General features: G+C 39.2%; 1 non-coding gene across 1 annotated transcript; it reads right to left on the minus strand.

The window, feature by feature from the left end:
* Nucleotides 1-7608: 7608 nt before the first annotated feature.
* LOC118629104 lies at nucleotides 7609-7715 on the minus strand. Its single transcript, XR_004959354.1, has one exon. It is a non-coding gene; the product is annotated as a U6 spliceosomal RNA (small nuclear RNA).
* Nucleotides 7716-9022: the final 1307 nt, after the last annotated feature.

The raw sequence follows: 9022 nt of genomic DNA on the forward strand, positions 1-9022 counted from the left end.
ACTGGTTTGGGGTGATGAACTCCTTTAGCTTTTTCTTGTCTGGGAAACTCTTTATATGGCCAGCAATTCTAAAGCATATCTTTTCAGAATAGAGTAATCTTGGTTGTAGGTCCTTGTTTTTCATCACTTTAAATATTTCTTGCCACTCCCTCCTGGCTTGCAAAGTTTCTTTTGAGAAATCAGCTGACGGCCTTATGGGAACTCTGTTGTAGGTAACTAACTCCTTTTCTCTTGCTGCATTTAAGATTCTCTCTTTGTCTTTAACCTTTGGCATTTTGATGATGATGTGTCTTGGTGTGGACCTCTTTAGGTTCATCTTGTTTGGAACTCTCTGTGCTTCCTGGACTTATGTGTCTGTTTCCTTCACCAAGACAGAGAAGTTTTTATCTTTATTTTTTCAAATAGGTTTTCAATTTCTTGCCCTCTCTTTTCTCCTTCTGACACTCCCATTATGCAAATGTTGGTATGCTTGAAGTTGTCCCACAGGCTCCTTATACTATCCTCATTTTTTTGGATTCTTTTTTCTTTTTGCTGTTCTGATTGGGTGTTTTTTGCTTCTTTATATATCAAATCAATGGTTTGCTTCTTGTCTTTACCTACTCTACTATTGATTCCCTGTAAATTATTCTTTATTTTAGTTAGTGCATCCTTCATTTCTGACTGGTCCTTTATTATGCTCTTGAAGCCCTTGCTAAGTTCATTGAGCGTCCTTATAAGCAATGTTTTGAACTCTGCATCTGTTAGATTGCTTATCGCCATTTCATCTAGTTCTTTTCCTGGAGTTTTGTTCTGTTATTTCATTTAGAACATGTTTTTTGTCTCCTCATTTTGGCTGCCTCCCTGTGTTTGTTTCTATGTATTAGGTAGAGTTTCTATGTCTCCTAGGCTTCCTAGGATGGCCTGTTGTAGTAGGTGTCCTATAGGGTCCAGTGGCATAGCCTTCCTGATCACCCAGTGGGGCCTCGAGGTGCACTCCTTGTGTGGACTTTATACCCTTCTGTTGTAATTGAGTCTTGATTGCTGTTAGGACATCAGTGGGAAGGTTTACTCAGGCTGTTCAGCTGCAAGGACTGGCTGTGCCCACATACCACCAACCTCTGACTACCTTGGATGATCAGCTGTGCAGGGGCCCACCACACAGAGCAAGACTTACTTCAGCAGGGCTCTGGTACCCCCTGAGACCATTCCTTGAGTGGGTCACTTGTGGAGGTGGTTGGTGGTGGTGCTTCAGTGTGGTCTGAAGCTGTCCACTGGGTGTGCTGGCTCGGGGGCAAGGTCAGCCACTGCCTGTGTTCTATCTGGGGCCACCAGGCATAAGCTACAAAGAAGTCTGCAGATGTCTGGTTTTTGTGCTGGGCTTGGAGGTGCCCAGGCAAAGCCAAGCTGTGAACCAAGGTTGGCTGCTTCTAATGCTGGACCTGGGGCCAATTAGCAAGAGGTATGAGGCTTGCTGTGGCCAGATGCTGCTTGTTTGAGAGAATTTAGGAAAATCTGAAGCAGGAGCCAAAACAGGCCAATCCTATGGTAAAGCCATTAGAAACAGCTTAGGAGGGCCTGAAAGTTGGGTGGGGCAGGGCCTTAGGGAATCACCAGGGCGGGGCAAGCTGTCTAAGCCAAGTTGCTGGAGTCCTGGATATTGCAGCCATCTTCCTGCCCTGTGGGGGAAGGGCTCCCCAAAGGAACAATGGCCTCCACCATCACATCTGTCCGGAAGAAACCTGCCTCTCCAGTCCTCGCTCCGATGCCAAACAACTCACTTCTTCCCTGTATGTCTCTGGTGCCTTTCAAGCTGCCTCCCCAATACTAGAGCCTGGAGGGTGCGAGTCCGAATAAGTCCGTGTGCGGGCCCTTTAAGGAGCTGCCTGGGGCTCCAGAAGCCTCAGCCTCCCTCAGCCTCAGTTCCCACTGGTTTTCCAGCCAGAAGTGATGGGACCCTAAGTTGGGTGTCTGGTGTGAAATGGGGACCCCTCACTCCTCAGGGAGGACCTTCCCAGTCGAGGCATCCTGATTTTTATCTGCCACAAGTGGGTGTGGGACCAGCCCGTCCCCTCCGCCCCTCCTACCCATCTGGATGTGGCAGCTGCTTGAATTTCGTAGTGTAGGACTTCCATTCAGCTGGATGTCAGGCGGTTCTGAATGATGGTTGCTCTGTAGTTTAGTGGTAACTTTGATGTGATTGTGGGAGAACGCAATACCGCATTTACCTACACCACCATCTTGACTACTGCATTTTAATTGTCTGTTTTTTAAATTTCAGCATTAGCCTTGCCACAAAAATTTGGTAGTTTAGTTGTTTAGGTATTATGTGTTCATGTGTGTGTGTGTGTGCATGTGAATTTTGACAACTCTAGCTTTTATTTTTATTGTTAAAATATTATTTTTATTTTATTTTGTTTTTTTAATCCTCATCCAAGGATATTTTTTTCTATTTATCATCAGATAGAGTTGGAGGGAGGGAGAGAGAGAGAAACATCGATGTGAGAGAAACACATCAACTGGTTGCCTCCCGCATGACCTGACCAGGCCCAGGGACAAAGTGCAACGGAGGTATGTGCCCTCGACCAGAATCAAACCCGCGACTCACTGGTCTGTGGGCCGATGCTCTAACCACTGAGCCAAACCAGCCAGGGCTGTTGTTAAAATACTATTGTTTGTACAAAACTATGGCTTATGTGTGTACCCAAATGATTCTAAGTACAATTCTGCCCCATGGGCTGTTTTCATTCAATAAGAACTTTGTTTTTACTATGGGTGGGGTATCACCAAAATTTGCATTTAGATGATCCGTGGAAAAGCAAAGAAGTTTATAATCATTGTTAAACATTTTAATTGAATTTACAGTAACATTTAAAATAAGGTCAAGTGTTTCACTTTGCATGGGATGAAATTCGTTAATAACTACTACTTTGTAAGTTGAAAACAAGCAAAATTAATTGAGCATATTCAGTTGATCTACATGCAAAGCCTTTCTTTACAAAGGGCTTTGTAAAAGCATGTTCTGTAGCTGCAGTCATTGTGGGAACATTCTTTAAATATCCACTGATTTAAGGAGATGCTGATGCCTCTTCAGCAGCAAACTTGTACCTTCTGGCTGTCAAGTGGTTGGTGATATTGCTGTGACATCCTTCAGTAAATAAGGGATATCACCCTTAGTAGCAAGAGATTTGGATAGTAAATGCCAAACATTTTGTGCATGTTACACTTTCAACTGTCTTGAGATACGGAAGTGTAGTGTCTATCTTTTCACTAAGTGTACACTTTTAGTTTAGTTTACACATTTTTTTTTTTTTTGGCTCATTGTTGCCTAAAGGATTTGCAAGATAAAAGTGTTGTCAAACAATAAAATAAACCAATAGTTGTAGATTTATACGGTGTAATTACTGACAAAACCACTGCATACGACTATTCTACTTCCCATACAGTCTCCAGTAACACTGGGCAATGTCTGTAAACTGTACGTATTTCATAAACACCTGTCCTATGATTTCCATTGTCCTCTTCCCCCAGTGATGGTGGCCTGGCATTTCTATCACTCTGGCTATGGCAAGGCCCACACACCAACAGCTTCTACATGGAGTGGCCAGCAGGGGTGGCAGCAACATCAATGGGTGTCCCACCATGCTGGAGACCAGAAGGAAATTATATGGTCTCTAAACTTGCCAGTCTGAGCTTATGAATGGGAGGTGTTAGTTATGCCAAGTAGAAGCATGGCAAAATTAACCTGTGGGGGAAAAGTCAGCATCTGTTGCCTCTGGGCAGAGGTGACTGAGAAGGGGCATGAGGAAACTTGCTGGGAGGAGGATTGTGTACTCCAGCTTGGTAGGCTTGGATTAAACAGCTTTTGTCAAATCTCGGTGAGTGTACACTTAAGATTGTGCATTTCATTGTATGTAAATTTTATATACAAATAAAATCCTTAAATGTTAACATGATATTCATAATCAAGTATTTATGGTGATGTGTTATCTGCAGTTTGCTTTATAATGCATCAAAAATTAAGGTAGATTGATAGGTGGAGAGAAGAAGAGATAGATATGTGATAAAATAAGCATAATAAAATATCCACACCCTAAGGTGGTGGATATACAGGTTCACTATGAAATTATTTCAATGGATTGTTTGAAAGTGTTGGGGGATAAGACAGCTTTCATGTGTAAAGTGGTCCACAGGATAGAAAAGGACCGACCATCTTTGTCACTTCGAGCCTGCCGGCAGCCACAGACAACAATTTTCATCGGTCACATTACCTTTGAATAAGTGTAGATAGCAGTATATATGTAGATAATATCTCATTACTGTGACTGCCAATAGAGTGGCAGGGCCAGTGCAGGCAGACAAGAATCTGTAATATCATTTCATTTTGTAAATGAATTTACTTAATGGTAATTCAAATATTTGGTGTCTGGGCACATATATAGGTATGTGATAAATGTCTTATGTATAAATAAGTACATATATATGATATGTTTAAAATATATGCACCAAAAAGTTAGTCAGAGTTATCTCTGGATGGTAATACCAAAGGTGATTTTTTAAAAACATATTTTCTTGATTTTGGTTGGTTGTATTTTTTTAAATTTAATTTATTTATTTGTTTTTGTTACAGATGTTTCTCCTTTTTCCCCCAGTGATACCCCCCCTTCCTCCCCACCCTGTCCCCAGCTTTGTTGCCCATGTCCATTGGTTATGCATACATGCATATAAGTTCTGTGGTTTATCTCTCCCCCCACCTCCTCTTCTAAGGATTATCAGTCTGTACCCCACTTCCACATCTCTGGGACTACCCCATTCCTCAGACTGTTATGTTCATTATATTCCACAAATAAGTGAGATCATGTGGTATTTGTCTTTCTCTGCTTGGCTTGTTTTGCTTAGGATAATACTTTCCAGGTCCCTCCATGTCTTCTCAAAGGATAAGAGATCTTTCTGTCTTACAGCTGCATAATACTCCATTGTGTGTATGTACCACAGCTTTTTGATCCATTCCTCTACTGATGGACACTTGGGCTGTTTCCAGATCTTAGCTATTGTAAATAGTGCTGCTACAAACATGGGGGTACATATATTCTTTCTGATTGGTGTTTCAGGTTTCTTAGGGTATATTCCTAGAAGTGGAATCACTGGGTCAAATGGCAGTTCAATTTTTAATTTTTTGAGGTAACACCATATTGTTTTCCATAGTGGCTGCACCAGTCTGCATTCCCACCAGCTGTGTACTAGAGTCCCCTTTTCTCCACATCCTCGCCAACACTTGTTGTTTGATGATTTGTTGTTGGCAGTCATTCTGACAGGTGTGAGGTGATACCTCATTGTTGTTTTAATTTGCATCTCTCTGATGATTAGTGATGTTGAGCATTTCTTCATATATCTCTTGGCCATTTGTATGTCCTGTTGGGAGAGGTGTCTATTTAGTTCCTCTGCCCATTTTTTAATTGGGCTCTTTGTCTTCCTTTTGTTGAGCTGTAAGGGCATTCTATATATATTGGAAATTAACTCCTTATCTGATGTATCATTGGCGATTATGCTCTCCCATAGAGTGGGTTGCCTTTCCATTTCAGTGGTTGTTTCTTTTGCTGTGCAGAAGCTTTTTAGTTTGATATAGTCCCATGTGTTCATTTTCTCCTTTGTTTCAGTTGCCTTAGGTGATGATGTATCAGTGAAAATTCTGCTGCGTATGATGTCTGAAATGTTTTGCCTATATTTTCTTCTAGGATTTTTATGGATTCATGAGTCACATTTAAGTCTTTTATCAATCTTGAGTTTATTTTTGTTTCTTTTTTTTTTTTGCATGTAGCTGTCCAATTTTCCCAACACCATTTATTGAAGAGGCTGTCTTTACTCCACTGTATGCTCTTGCCACCTTTGTCAAATATTAATCCAGCATATTGTCTTGGGTCCATTTCTGGGTTCTCTATTCTGTTCCATGGATCTATCTGCCTGTTCTTGTGCCAGTACCAGACTGTTTTGATTATAGTGGCTTTGTAGTGTGAGCTGAAATCTGGTAATGTGATCCCTCCAACTTTGTTCTTCTTTTTCAAGATTGGTGTGGCTATTTGAAGTCTTTTTTGGTTCCATATGAACTTTTGAAGTATTTGTTCTAGTTCTGTGAAGTATGTCGTTGGTATTTTGATGGGGATTGCATTGAATTTATAGATTGCTTTGGGTAGTATGGACATTTTAATTATGTTAATTCTTCCAATGCATGAACAAGGTATGTGCTTCCACTTTTTTATATCTTCCTCTATTTCTTTTTTTAATTACCTGTAGTTTTCTGTGAATAGGTCCTTTATTTGTATAAGAATGCTGTCGATTTCTTGATGTTAATTTTGTATCCTGCTACTTTGCCAAATTCATTTATTAAATCTAGTAATTTTTTGATGGAGTCTTTGGGGTTTTCTACATATAGTATCATGTCATCTGCGAATAATGACAGTTTCACTTCCTCCTTTCCAATTTGGATCCCTTTTATTTTTTCCTCCTGTCTGATTGCTGTGGCTAAGACTTCCAGGACTATGTTAAATAAGAGTGGAAAAAGTGGGCATCCCTGTCTTGTTCCTGTTCTTAAGGGAAATGCTTTTAGTTTTTGCCCATTGAGGATGATGTTGGCTGTAGGTCTTTCATATATGGCCTTTATTATGTCAAGATATGATCCCTCTATTCCCACATTGCTGAGCGTTTTTATCAGAAATGGGTGCTGGATTTTGTCAAATGCTTTTTCAGCATCTATTGATATGATCATATAATTTTTATCTTTCATTTTGTTTATGTGATGTATCACATTTATTGATTTGCAAATATTGTACCAGCCTTGCATCCCTGGGATGAATCCCAGTTGGTCATGGTGAATAATTTTTTGATGTATTGCTGGATTTGATTTGCTAGTATTTTGTTCAGGATTTTGGCATCTCTGTTCATCAGGGATATTGGCTTGTAGTTTTCTTTCTTTGTAGTGTCTTTTTCTGGTTTTGGAATTAGAATTATGCTGGCCTCATAAAATGAGTTTGGAAGTCTTCCTTCTTGAATTTTTTGAAATAGTTTGAGGAGAATTGGGTATTAGTTCTTTGAATGTTTGGTAAAATTTCCCCCTGAGGCCATCCAGGTCTGGGCTTTTGTTTGCTGGGAGAGTCTTGATTACATCTTCAATTTCTTTTGTTGTTATTGGTCTGTTCAAGTTTTCTATCTCTTCCTGGTTCAGTTTTGGGAGACTATGTGTTTCTAGAAATTTGTCCATTTCGCTTAGATTGTCGAATTTGTTGCTGTATAATTGTTCATAATATTTGTTAACAATCTTTTGTATTTCTGTGATGTCAGTTATTATTTCTCCTCTTTCATTTCTGATTTTGTATATTTGGGTTCTCTCTCTTTGTTTCTTGGTGAGTCTAGCTAAGTGTCCATCAATCTTGTTTATCTTTTCAAAGAACCAGCTCTTTGTTTCATTGATCCTTTGAATTGTTTTTTTTTTTTTGGTCTCTATGTCATTTATTTGTGCTCTGATCTTTACTATTTCCTTCCTTCTACTTGCTCTGGGGTTTTCTTTTTGTTTGCTTTCTAGCTCTTTAAGTTGTGAGGTTAGATAGTCTATTAGAAATTTTTCTTTTTCTTTTTTTTGTAAATATGGAATGCTTCACGAATTTGCATGTCATCCTTGTGCAGGGGCCATGCTATTCTTCTCTGTGTCGTTCCAATTTTAGTATATGTACTGCCAAAGCGAGCACTCTTGTTTCTTGAGGTAGGCCTGTAGTGTTTTGAACTTCCCTCTCAGAACTGCTTTCGCTGCATCCCATAGCTTTTGTGTTGTTGTGTGTTCATTTTCATCAGTTTACAGGAAGTTTTTAATTTCTTCCTTGCTCTCCATGGTAACTCATTCATTGTTCAGTAACTTGCTATTTAGCCTCCATGTTTTCAAATGTCTTTGCATGTTCTTCTTGCAATTGATTTCTAGTTTCGTGCCATTGTGATCTGAGAATATGCTTGATATGATTTCAGTCTTCTTGAACTTGTAGAGACTCAGTTTGTGCCCTAACATGGTCTACCTTTGAGAATGTCCCATGTGCACTTGAGAAGAATGTGAATTCTGCAGTTTTGGGGTGCGATTTTCTGTAATATCTATGAAATCCATTTGATCTAGCGCTTCATTTAGAGTATGTTTCCTTGTTAATTTTTTGCGTAGATGATCTATCCAGTGATGTCAGAGGGGTATTGAAGTCCCCTGCTATGATTGTATTACTATTGATTTCTCCTTTGAAGTCCTCCAGAAGATTTTTAATATATTTTGGTGCTCCTATATTGGGTGCATATATGTTTATCAAGGTTATATCTTCCTGTTGGATAGATCCTTTCAATATTATTAGTGGCCTTCTTTGTCTCTAGTTATGGCCTTCATTTTGAAATCTACTTTACCAGATGTGAGTATTGCTACCTCAGCTTTTTTTTCCTTTCTGTTTGCTTGAAGTATTTTTTTCCATTCCTTTACTTTCAACCTATGTGAGTCTTTTGTTGTGAGGTGAGTCTCTTGTAAACAACATATATGTGAGACATGCTTCCCTATCCATTCAGCTACTCTATGTCTTTTTATTGGAGCGTTCAAACTATTCACATTTAAGGTGATAATTAACATGTACTTATTTATTGCCATTTTTGTTTAGTGTGGTTATATTTTTCTTTCTATTTCTTCTACTAATTACAGCAGTCTTTTTAGCACATTTTGCAGTTCTGGTTTGGTGTTAATATATTCCCTTAGCATTTTTTTTTTTTTTTTTTTGTCTGGGAAGCTCTTTATTTGACCTTCTATTTTGAATGATAGCCTTGCTGGATAAAGTGGTCTTAGATTCAGATTCTTGTTTTTCATGACTTTGATTACTTCATGCCACTCCCTTCTGGCCTATAGTGTTTCTGTTGAGAAGTCAGCTGAGAGCCTTATGGGATTTCCTTTGTAGGTAACCTGTTGCTTATCTCTTGCTGCCTTTAGGATTCTCTCTTTGTCTTTAATTTTTGGCATTTTAATTACTATGTGTCTTGGTGT

This window comes from Molossus molossus, unplaced genomic scaffold (genome assembly GCF_014108415.1).
Source record: "Molossus molossus isolate mMolMol1 unplaced genomic scaffold, mMolMol1.p scaffold_m16_p_13, whole genome shotgun sequence".
Classification (NCBI taxonomy): Eukaryota; Metazoa; Chordata; class Mammalia; order Chiroptera; family Molossidae; genus Molossus; species Molossus molossus.